Source organism: Meles meles, chromosome 2 (assembly GCF_922984935.1).
Source record: "Meles meles chromosome 2, mMelMel3.1 paternal haplotype, whole genome shotgun sequence".
NCBI classification, from domain to species: domain Eukaryota; kingdom Metazoa; phylum Chordata; class Mammalia; order Carnivora; family Mustelidae; genus Meles; species Meles meles.
In genome coordinates this window covers 129,165,450-129,178,211 of record NC_060067.1, presented here as the reverse complement: position 1 = coordinate 129,178,211, position 12,762 = coordinate 129,165,450, and positions in this window count along the sequence as shown.

The window sequence follows — 12,762 nt, the reverse complement described above, 5'->3', positions numbered from 1 at the left end:
CGGGCAGCCGCTACCACTGGGATAGACCTCCGGTCTCGCCAGCTGTCGCGCCCACCGAGAGCTCTGCCTTTTCAGCACCGAGGACAACGCCAACCCCCTTCCCTCCACGCTCCCCCCCGCAGCCTCGTGCTACCTTTGTGCCGCCGCCGCAGCTGCCGCTGAGATGCTCCAGCCTGGACCAAACGCAGCAAAGCTGATTTCCGGCTGCTGTGCAGAAGTCGAATTCTTAATTGTTGCCGGTGAAGCGTTTTCTCACCAGGCCCTGCTGTTTTACATTCAAGTAATTTTTTTCATTTTCTCTTGCCTGTGAAAACTCACCTAGCAATGTAGAAAAGCTATCATCCACCTCACCTGACCCAGCCAAAAAGCAAACAAGAAAACAAAATACCCATCGAAGAACTTCCAAAATCGTGAAGTTTTGCTAAATGTGATGTAGCCAGCATCCAGGGAAAAAAACCACATTCTTTCTTTAAAGGCTAGAGACGCATGGGAGGGATCAAGATTGAATCTCTGAAATATGAAATATGGATATCCCATATTTATAGTGTGTTCTATTGGGTCTAAATGCCAGAGCGCAGGTCTCACAGACTTCAAGGCAGAGTCCCTCCTATAGTAAAGACATGTAGACTTGGCTCTTTAGAAGCCCTTTCTTTACTGAAAGCGAAGACTCCGTTTCAAGGAAAGGCTCACAGGAGAAAGAAAAAGATGAAGTGAGTCTAGAAAGGGCATTGAGCTGCACATTCTTTCCCAGGGACACAGTGAGAAACTGGAAATCCCACCGGTTTTGACCCTGAGTTTTGAGAAATCACTGCTCAAAGAAAGTAAGATAAGTTTTCATCACTTTAAACCCATGAGCTTAAGATCACTGCGAAAGAAAGATGAGGTTAGGGATTAAAAGTTAGTGGGAAGGGAGTTGATGGGGAGGATCTAAGACCAGACTTCCCCCTACGGAATTTATGCACTTCTCACTGCTTGCCAAGCAGTTGCCTGGAAACCTGCTCTGGCAATTCCTTCTGCTGCCTCAGAAATTCTTAAGTTTTATGGCTTTTGGATTTAAACAAAGAAATAAAGAAAGGTTGAGTACAAGGGATTGTTTCCAGAAGGCAGTAGATTGGAGCCCACAATACTAAAGGATTAACTTGCTAATATTTCAGAATGCTAAATGTTAATCTACCATTCTGCCTTCCTGTGCATTATCACACTAATATCATTCCAACAACCTCCTTGTTAACTGTTACCTCGCATTTGCCCCTTAATCATTCCCGGGCTTGATTTCTCCATTTTAGAAATGAGAAAGATGGGCAAAGTGGCCTCTATGGCTCTCAAATCTTATAACTTTGTGATACCAAGTTATGGTCTTCCCCTGCTTTTGATTTTACATATTTATTCCTAAACCAGAACGTGAAATATCCATAATCTAGTACTGAGCTTAGTAAAATACCTTAGTAAAAATACCTCTCAATTTGATCACCAAGAATTTATTTCAGTCAGTTAATAAGAAATTCCCTATATATGGAACAGGCCCTGTGAATTAAATGCATATAGCTTATTAAAAATTAAATAAGGATAAAAATAGTAAAAGATATAAATAAAAATATATCCAAATTTATAATATAAAAGTATAGTTAAGTTAATCTTATCTAGTCAATCACTAGTTGTGAAGTAAGGCACAAAAAATGATCTGAGATTATTCCCTATTTGAAATATATGATGTATATATACAGTATATATAAATGAATAAATAATTTCTCAGAGCAAAATAAAAAAATTCTTTTCCAGCTATTTTCTTTTTTCCTCCATCCAGTCTTTTTCCACAAGAACTCCAATTTCATACAAAGTAACTTGGAATGAAAGGAAAGAGAAAGGAGCTTAAATGTGGAAAAACGATGTTTAAAGTGTAGATCAATGTAAATTGAATTTTTCTTTAAAGAATGTTTCAAGAACCATTTTCATACTAATCTATTTCAAATTCAAAGGCAAAGATGAACTCAAAATAACTGAATTACATTCTATAAAAGCAAATGATATAAACTAAGAATTTGCTGAATCATAGATGATTTTCCCTAGCAAATACTATAAGAACTCAGGGTAAATATTACTGTTTAAGGACAAGCTATATTTCACATAGAAAATAGAAATAAAAATTTTAGTAGGTATTACTTGTAATTCAACTGTTATTCTATTAATGTGTGTTTCACAAGGCTGTTATGTATGTACATTTCACAACATACCTGTATACATTTCCGAAATGTTGGTATCATTATATCATCATTCATAGAACTCCTTCTAATTTGCTATAATGTTTATACAGCTTATATTTTTAAGCATAGAATACTGTCAATATAAATGTAATAAATTTAAATTGACTGAAGTAAGTAGTTGAATGAAAACTACTAGAATTTATTTTGAATACTTAGAAACTTCTCACTTCAAGAATATGTCTCTAATTGATCAGTAATAAAATCAATTTTGAAAATTTCAAAACTACTAGATCTATAGGTGAATAGAGTAGCCTTCCCTAAAGAAACAGAATTTGCTATTTTCTGCCCTCTGCTGTTCAATTTTGGTAATTACCCGTAAGTATTGTTTTCTAAAGCAAGGTAAATTACATTAAAACATGGAAGAAATAAAAATACTACCCACTCTGTCATTTGTTTGCTTGCTTGCTTGGTTGTTACTGTTGTTCCTTTATGCATGTGTTTAAATATAACTTTTAGCATTAAGATTTTCTTAAACAAGTATTATATGTAAAAATTCAATTTCTGTTTCACTTAATCTCTGTCTCAACACGCAAAACAATAATTTCCCTTTTAAATCTGCTTTAAAATGCTTAAGGATATTATATATCCTATGCAATCTGCACAGTTTTAATTTTTATTCCATTATAAAAAGCTTTGCATAAAGGAAAGTCATTGTGTGTGAGGAAGGGTGTCATAATATTTAAACAACTGATAGAGCAAAATTTAGCTGACTTCATTATCAGAAGTGGACTATAAATCAGTGCCATACTTCCTAGTGACAAAGTCTCACCAATGTGGAGATCATCGCCTTTCTTCCTGTTGATCTTCTGGAACTGTGAAAACGTAGGCCATCTGAAAAGCTTGGATGCAATGCAACAATAGAAAGGAGAAAGGGTCCATGCTTTTTCAGCAAAAGATTGCAAAGACTGCAGTTTCTGCAGAAGGAACCCTGGTTCCAGACACAAGACCCCATTGGCTGAGAACAAGCAAACATAAATAGACTATAAATAGAAGTTTCAATTCTTTAATTAAAATAAAGAATAACATTAATGTTAATAGTTTTTCCAGATTGAGACAACATTCTTTTCTTTTATGCAGCAAAATTTTAAATCACGGTTTCAATAAAATCAACTACATGACCCAGAATATATGTCTAAAGTTAGTAAGTTAGGATTTTGTTCCTTTTTTAAAAATGAATTTAGAATGTCTAAAAATGAAAAGAAGTAGTTTTCATTTTAGGTTGTTTGTGAGCTTTGATCATACGGATTTTAGTGAATTTTACCCTAATAGATAACAATCCTGTACCAGGAATATTTATTGAAAACAGTTTTCGATTCATTCATTAATTCAATAAAGTCTGAGAAACCACTATATTCCGAACACTGTGGTGGACACTGGAAAAAAGATGACCCAACAGAAACTTTTCTCAAGAAATTCCCAGACTTCATTCAAGTAAGCAAGTGATGAAGACCATGTGAGAAGGGCAGTAAGAAATGAAACAAGTAAGCATTTGGTTAAGATTATATGGTGAGGCGAAGAGGAATCTATAATGCACATTTTATGTTGGAGCTCAGGGAAGAGGGAGTCACCAAAGCTAACATGTGAACTGAGTCAAGTAGAGGTTATAGATAGATGCGCAGGGGGGATGTAGTAAGGGGAATACTTTTTTTTAATTTTAATTTTCAACTTTATTGAGTTATAATTGACAAATAAAATTAAGATATTTAGCATGCACAGTGTGCTTACTTGATGTATGTTTTCATTTCATTTTTAAAGCATTACCCCAACTAGTTAATTAACATATCTATCCCTTCACATATTTATCCTTTTTTTCTTGTGAGAACATTTAAGTTCCACTCTCTTAACATATTTCAATTATACACTACAGTGTTATCAACTATAATCATCATCTTATACATTAATCCTCAGATCTTGTTTATCTTAAAATTGAATATTTGTATCCCTTTACCAACCTCTCCCTATATTCCCCACCCAGGCAACCACTTTTCTACTCTGTTTCTATGACTATGAGTTTGACTTTTTTTTTTTTTTTTAAGATTCCACATATCAGCGATACCATACAGTATTTGTTTTTCTCTGTTTGGCTTATTCCAATTAACATAATGCCCTCCAGATTCATTCATATCAAGGTTGAATAATATTATGTCATCATATATATCATACATATGATATACATCTCATATATAGCACTTTTTTTTTTTATCCATTCATGCAATGACAAACACTTGGATTTCTTCCACACCTTGTCTAGTATGAATAATGCTGCAATGAACATGGAAGTACTGGTGTCTCTTCAAGATAATGGTTTCATTTCTTCTGCATACACACCCAAAGGTGGGATTGCCAGATCCTATGGTAGCTCTATTTTTAATTTCTTGAAAAATCTTCATACTGTTTTCTGTAATAGTTGTATCTGTTTACATTCCCACCAACAGTATACAATGGTTCCCTTTTCTTCACTTCCTTGACAACATTTGTTATCTCTTATCTTTTTAATACTAGCTGTAACAAAAAACGAGAGGTGATATCTCATCATAGTTTTGATTTACATTTCCCTGGTGATTAGTGATATTGCACACCTTTTCATGTACCAATTGGCCAAGACCAGTATGTCTTCTTTAGAAAAATTTTTATTCAGAGCCTATGCCCAATTTTTAATCAGATTTTTGATTTTTGCTATTGTGATAAGTTCTTTGTATGTTTTGGATATTTACCCATTATCAAATATATGATATACAAATACCTTCTACCATTCCATAGGTTGTCTTTTCATTTTGTTGATGCTTTCCCTTTGCTGTGCAGATGCTTTTTAGTTTGATGTAGGCCTACTTATTTATTTTTGCATTTGGTGTCAAAAAAAAAAAAAACAATCATTTCCAAGACAAATGTCAAGGAACTTACCTCCTGTTTCCTTCTAGAAGTTTTATTTTTCAGGTCTTATGTTCATGTCTTTAACCCATTTTTTAGTTCATTTTTGCGTACAGTGTAATATTGGAGTCCACTTTCATTCTTCTGCATGTGGCAATCTGGTTTTCCAAATAATGTTTATTGCAGAAAATATCCTTTCCCTATGGTATATTCTTGACTCCTTTGTCAAAAATTAATTAACCCAATATACAAAGGTTTATTTCTGGGTTCTCTATTCTATTCTATGTGTCTGGTTTTTTGTTTGTTTCTTTGTTTTTGGTTTTTTTTCTATGTGTCTGTTTTTAATGTCAACTTCATATGTTTTATGCTTACTATAGCTTTGTAATATAGTTAGAGATCAGGAAGTATGCTGCCTCTACCTAAGTTTTTTCTGAAGATTGTTTTGACTACTCATGGTCTTTTTTGCTTTCATGTAAATTTTAGAATTTTTTTCTATTTCTGTGAACAATGCCATTGGAATTTTGATAGGGATTGCACTGAATCTATAGATCACTTTGGATAGTATGAACATTTTAATAATATTAATTCTTTTAATCCATGAGCAAAAAAATCATTTTCCATTTATTTTATATTCTTCAATTTCTTTCATCAATTTTATAGCATTAAGTATATGTTATTTTATTCTTTTTGATGCTGTTATAAAGTGGATTATTTTCTTAATTTCTCTTTTTGATAGTTCTTTGTTGACTATAGAAACACAAGTTTTTATATTGATTTTGAATTCTGCAATTTTACTAAATTATTAGTTCTAACAGGTTTTTGGTGGGACTTAGTGTTTTCTATATATAATACTATGTCATGTGTAAAGAGAATCAATTGTACTTCTTCCTTTCCCATTTTGATTTCTTTTCTTTTTCTGTTTTTTTCTCCTTCCTTCCTTCCCTCTCTTCCTCCCTCCCTCCTTTCTCTCTTTGTTCCTTTCTTTCGCCCTTCCTCTTTCTTTTTTTCTTTCATTGTGTGGCTAGGACTTCTAGTGCTATGTTGAAAAAAGTGGTGAGGATAAGCAACCTTGTCTTATTCTTGATCTTACTGTTGAGTATGATGCTAGCTGAAGCCTTGTCATTTACGATCTTTGTTATATTGAGGTATGTTCTCCCTAGCACCCAGGTTGTTGAGAGATTGTATCATGAAATGATGATGATTTTTTCAAATGCTTTTTCTGCATCTTTTGAAATGATCATATGATTTTTATTCTTCATTTTGTTAATGTGGTGTTTCACATTGATTTCTTTGCAGGTGTTGCACCTTGCCTCCTTTCATCCCTAGAACAAGTCACACTTGATTATGGTGTATGACTCTTAGTGTACTATTGAATTTGCTTTGCTAATATTTTGTTGAGAATTTTTGCATCTATGCTCACTAGGGGTATTGGCAAGAAATTGTTTCTTTCTTGGAGTGTCCTTGTCTGCTTTAGTACCACGATAACCCTGGCTTTTGTAAAATGAGCTTGAAAGTGTTCCCTCCTCTTTTGTTTTGAGGAGGTTTAGTATTGTTCTTTAAATGTTTGGTAGAATTCATCCGAAGAATCCATCTGGTCTTAAACTTTTCTGTGTTGGGAGATTTTTGATTACTAATTCAATCTCTTTAGTAGTAATTGTTCTATTCATATTTTCTATTTCTTCACAATTCAATCTAAATGACCACTATTTTAAACTCTATATCAAGCAAATCATTTATCTCCCTTTCACTAACTTCTGTTTCAGGAAATTAATCTTGTTCCTTTGTTTGGTATGCGTTTCTCTGTTTCTTCATTTTCCTTGAATGTTTTGGTTTCTGCATGAAATCCAACAGGCACCTCTTTCAGTCTTGAGGAAGTGGTCTTGTGTAGGAGATGAACCTTGTTAATCATCTTGGCCCAAGTTTCTGGTTGTTCCTCAAATCTTTGTGATTGGCCAAACCACCTTCTTCATTCTTAGTGGTTGGTTACAGGAGTTGGGAGAATGCCAAAACCTATCATTGTCCCAAAGGGGAGGATCAGGTTTTGCATCCAGAGGCAAGCTGATTGGAAGATGGGTCCCTAGGCAGCAGCTGGAAAAGCATGTAGTCAAACCCCTTCCAGGGATAAACTGAGAGATGGACATTTTGCTCTTCTTTCTGTTCTAGACCCTGGTGTATAGCCATAGAGGGCAGGGAAGGTGCTTCTGCACCTGTGATGAAATGCTTCTTTCTTTGCTACAGTTCGTGGGACTCATAAATGTAAGTCCTGTTGGTTCTCAAAGCCAGGTGATCCGGGGTCCTGCCCCTCAGACAGTAATCACAAAAGTTTGGGACACCAGACATGCGTACAAGCTCTTTCTAGGAAAAAATTGGTGGCTGGGAGTGGGCTAGAGCAAGAAGGCAATGAAAGGGTCCACAAGCTTCCCCAATCTCCAGGGAGGATCTTAGTCAGCCCCTAGATATGTGCTAAATTAGATGCCTGGCCCTCAAACAGCAGCTTTAAAAATGCCCAGATAGATCTCTTTCTTTTTTGCCTACTTCATCCATGCTGAACCCTGAGGGAGATAGTTGCAGTGAGTCCTCACAGGCCCATAATCAACTTCTTCTCCTTCATCATCTCCTCCTTCCTCTCCTCCCCCCGCCCTCCTCCTTCTATGGTTCTGAATCTCCTGGATGCAGGCCTCACTTGCTTTCACAACTAGGTATTTTGGAGACCCATCCCTCAAGTGAGAATCCTAAAAGTTAAGGCACTAAATATGGATTGTGAACACTTCACTCTTCAGAGTGAAGTGGGGGGTTGGGAGTTCCTTCTCAGTAGTATGGCACTGTGATGGGGATGGGTTTATGGCAAAGCATGTCTCTGGCTTTACCAACCTTTTTGACGTGGGTATTTTTCTCATTCACTCAAAGTATAGGAGTTGCTCAGTTTCTGGATTTCTTTTCATGGTAATTGCTCCATGTGTAGCTATACAGTATGTTCATGGGAAAAGGAGAGTTCAGGTTCTTATTTTGCCATCTTGGTTGACTTCAAGAATATTTCATTTAAAAGCAAATACATCAGTAAATGCATGTTTGTAGTCAAAGAATTAACAAGTAATGCAGTGTTTCTAGAATGGGAAGTATAAGACAAAAAATAACAGAAATAAGCTAGATCATAGTAAGAAATAGGTAGTTTATCCTATAGGAAAAGGAAACCATTTGGAAAGTTGTAAGTACAAAGATGAGTTCTTAAGATTTGTATTTTAGGTAGAACATTCTGGAGGCTGTGGAGAATGTATTTATGGGGAAACATATTGAATGTAGGGACACCAGGTAGGAGGTTGTATTTCTGGTGGGGATGTTGAGAATCCGGATTAAGAGAATAATTGTATGGATAGGAAGAAAAGGTGGGTTTCATTAAATATTTAGGATGGAAACTTAGTAGAACCTGTTAGTGAACCTGCATGTCATGTAGGTAAAGGATATGGAGAAAAAAAGACAACTCCTGTGCTAGGCAGAGTGTCCAGGACAATGTAGTCTCACCTCAGGATGAAACGTGTAGTACACTAGAAAGCAGACATGTAGGCAAATGATGTGTTCACTTTGGTGCATGTTGGATTAGAGGATCTATGGGATAGAAACCCTCAAGCTATTGTGTTAGCACTTGACCCTGATTCTGATACTCAGGGATGAGGCTTAATCTGAAGTTTGACTTCGAGAAGTTAACATCATCAGAGTGTAGTGTTTTATATGACAGTTACTCTTTCTTGGAAATGTCATTTAAAACAAAAAATTGAGGAAATAGAAGACACATGCATTCCTTTAAAATCTCACTTTCACTTAGTACCAATAAATGCATAATCATTTTCCTTCACTTGGAGTGAGACCAGGCCATTACCTTAACCATGGTTTTCCTAAATAGTTTTCCATTTCAGTCTCTTTAAAATTGAATAGGAATTTAGGAATATGTGTGAAGAAATATGAACACTAAATCTTTTTCATTTTTTATGATTTTCCTCATATTTTTTCATAGCCTTGTTCACTCTTAGCTAGAATAAAATTTTTTACCTACTTGCATTTAGTGTCCATTTCTAGAACATCCAACATGGTTTTCAACAATTCTCTTTTCACAAGTTATGAATTTACAAATTATTTTAACCAAATTGCATTATCACAGTATCAAACTCAACTGTCATAAAAAGTTTTTTCTCCTAAAATATACTCGACTGTCTCTCAGTGGGTAACAGCAGAAATTAGAAGGGCAAAGAGCTAGCCAAAAGTATTCAGCAGGACTCCACAAATGCTTTTCGAATGATATAAGGGGGGCAAAAGAGAGAAAGAAAGAAATGGATAAATAGCATAAAACATAGCTACAACAATTTCCAAATCTGTAGATGGATATGAGACATAAATAGGTACTCGCAGCCACTTTTTTCAAGCATGCCTTCTGTATTCACTTACTTTAGTCAGCACTTCAGTGAGACAGAGTTCTTTACTTATTGTACGTGACCCAAATCTTCATTCCTGCAGGGTCTGAGTCCTTGATGTTCTAGTCTTTTTTGGGGCTTCTATAGTTTTCTTTGGTCTGATTACTGGACATGAGAATACTAAGAGGAACTGTAGTGAGTAGCGAACTTCCTCATCTACTCCATGGCATAGCACATTTCTCCTCCAGTCTACTAGGTATCCTTTCTATTTTATAATAGTATGCTGCTGTGCAGGTATGATTTTATGGTGCAATGGACCAGATGATGTCATTTCTTCTGGATGGGAAACCAGGTTGTAAAATCATGTGGTATCCCCTGGACAGAAGCTTAGTATATACCAGGGCCTACTGGCAAGCTAGAAACTACTTTTAAAATAAAAAAGAATTGCCAGCAGAGGGGAGCAAGGTCTTACTTTCAACCTGAGGCACCTATGCTGAGATTCCTTTACTGGAACTTGCCATGCTCTCTGTATCAACATCTTTGTCTGCCCCAGACACTTCAAATACCATTGTGCCTACTGGGTCTCAAGACTTAAATGTCAGCTTGCACTGCAGCCTGAAACTTTCAGTCCAACTGGCAACCTTATAGCTTAATACTAATAAATGTGTCAGAGCAGCATGCCAAAATGTGGTACACATTGCCTGCAAAATCCAGACAAGTCTACCAAGCATTGCTTCTTTCTTTGTGGTGGGTGGAAAAAGCACAATTAGCCTCAGGTCACTGGGTGCTTGAGAAAATTCACTTATGAGGCTGAACCTCTAATTTCTGAGGGGTTTATCTCCCACACGCTATCATGCATATTATAATTAAGGCATCTAAGGGGCTTACTACTTCTTGTTCATCACGTCCAATTAACATGGTGTCATCAATTTAATGTATCAATGTCAAGTTCTCTTATTTATAGAGGTTATATCCAGAGCAGTCCCTGTACCTCTCTTGAGAATAAAGTGGGATAAATGTTATTTGGGATATAATATTAGGATATAATATTTGAATATAATTATTGGTATGGAGACAATGAGAGATGCTGGAGTGAGAAAGAATTGGCTTCATCTTGGGAATCAACATGCAGACTTCCCCCCTCCCCCCATAAGGGATGGCTCCCTTGCAGAGTTAAAAGGTTGGCTTCTGCTTCTGCTTCTGCTTACACAGCAATTTTGAAGAATTCAGAATTTATAGACTCCCAATGTCATCTGAGTTTGTACGAATGTGTTTATTCAATGCACCAGAATTTCAGTCCTTGCTTACCAGCACCATTATATTATAGATAATATAGTCTTTATATTGAGACTATAACATATACTTATAGTTACACCATTTAATATAATATTTATATCTAATTGCTAGAACACCTTGTTGTTTACTTCGGTTTCCTCAAGCCATAAATTCCTTGCTACATTAGGAGAGGAGGGATGCATTCAAAACTTCAAAGAGGCTTTTTGATTTTGATACATATTCCTAATTGTATGCTCATTGGTTTTCATTTCTTGTATCTCCTCTGTTTGTTCTCTGGGGCCAGAGAAAGAAGCTGGATGACTCCAATATTACAAATTATTACTGTCATTTCAACAACAAACGCCACATGTACCCGATTTCCCTCCAGTTCCACTTTATCTTATACTGCCATCAGTGAAAATGTTTATAATCATGGTGCCACCATCTTCTATAGATCATCAAAGTCCCATTCCCCCTCCCTCATAAAAAGTATATCCTCAATGTTCCTCAAAATATGTGAGCAATCTAATGCTTGAATCCCACTGTAAGGTTCTATCTCCTAGGGCCACTTGCAAACATTGCTCTGTATTTGGGTCCCAGCAGAAAACAGATGACATATGCAAAAAGAATTATCCAAAGATATTCTACTTATAAAATGTATGTAAGTAAAGGAAATCACAAAATTTGGTATAATAATTTGTACAATATCCAGGGTAGTAGTAGCAGGGCTACTGACATCCTTAGGCTGAAAAGAATGAATGGAGGAATCCAGTATCTGAATCTAGAAAGAGAGAGTCATAAGAAGGCCGTCTTGAAAGAATCCCTGATCTTTGACTGGAGACATAGATCACCTGAAGTGACCCATCAAAAGGAAGACAGAGGAAGAAATATTCCAACCTCACTTTGCTTTCTTCCTCCAATCACCCGACCAGGATCCCTGTCGGCTAAAGTCAATTGAGAGTCAGAGTGAGGGAAGTCAGGGATGCAGCTCCTACAGATCAGCCATCAGGAGCAGAAAGCAGGACAGAGAAGGAGACAGTATAATTTGAAGAGGAAACAGAAACATGTGCACATTAGCCATTCTTTATTAAACTTAAAGATTATTTAGATAAATGTTAGGATGTGAAATGAATCACTAGGCAGAGATACCAAAAATTGTGTTTCATAGCAGCTATTGATGGGGAAGACATTGTTTTTCATTCCTAACAGTTGGCAACTTGATGGCTTGAGTGACTTTGCAAGTGTACCTAGAGAAAAGGCAGGGAAAAAAAGACAGTATAATGTCCGTCTGACCTGAGTTCACATTATACCTTTAGACAAAGAAGATAATGAAGGAGATGCTTTCACAAGAGTTTCTGTGTCATTTTGGATTACCCTCCCACTGCAAATCTGCTTGGATCATGATATGACTATGTCAGATGAAGATCCAAGGAATTCTATGTGACTTTGGCAGCTTGAGATTTTGTCTTTATGGGAACATCCTAGAGAGGACATAGATTTTCTCACAATAGCACCAATATCAAACTTGGGGGTGGGGGTACATCATCAAATGGCTTCATAATTATCACATATGATGAAGGACCAGACCTGAAGAACTGTGAGGACTTTTTGTGAACACCACCAGAGATTCCCAGAAGACAGAGCGAGGAATCTGTCGGTGGCTGTTACTGTATTCTATAGGAGGAGTCAAGAGCCCAGTAAATTTTGAATATTACTATTACGAATTGCCCATTTTCAATCCACAACCTGAAGAGACCTGGAAAAACACAATTGTTTTGTACTGGTCTCAGCCTATCAATAGCCTGTGTTGTGGTTCGACTGGCCCTTGTGATTCTTGCAATGATTGCAAGACCCTTCAGCAATAACCATGAGGAGATTACAAAAAACTAAAGCTTTATTACTTACAAGACTTGGAAATTATATAATATACCTGGGCCACACAGGAAGGTCATGGG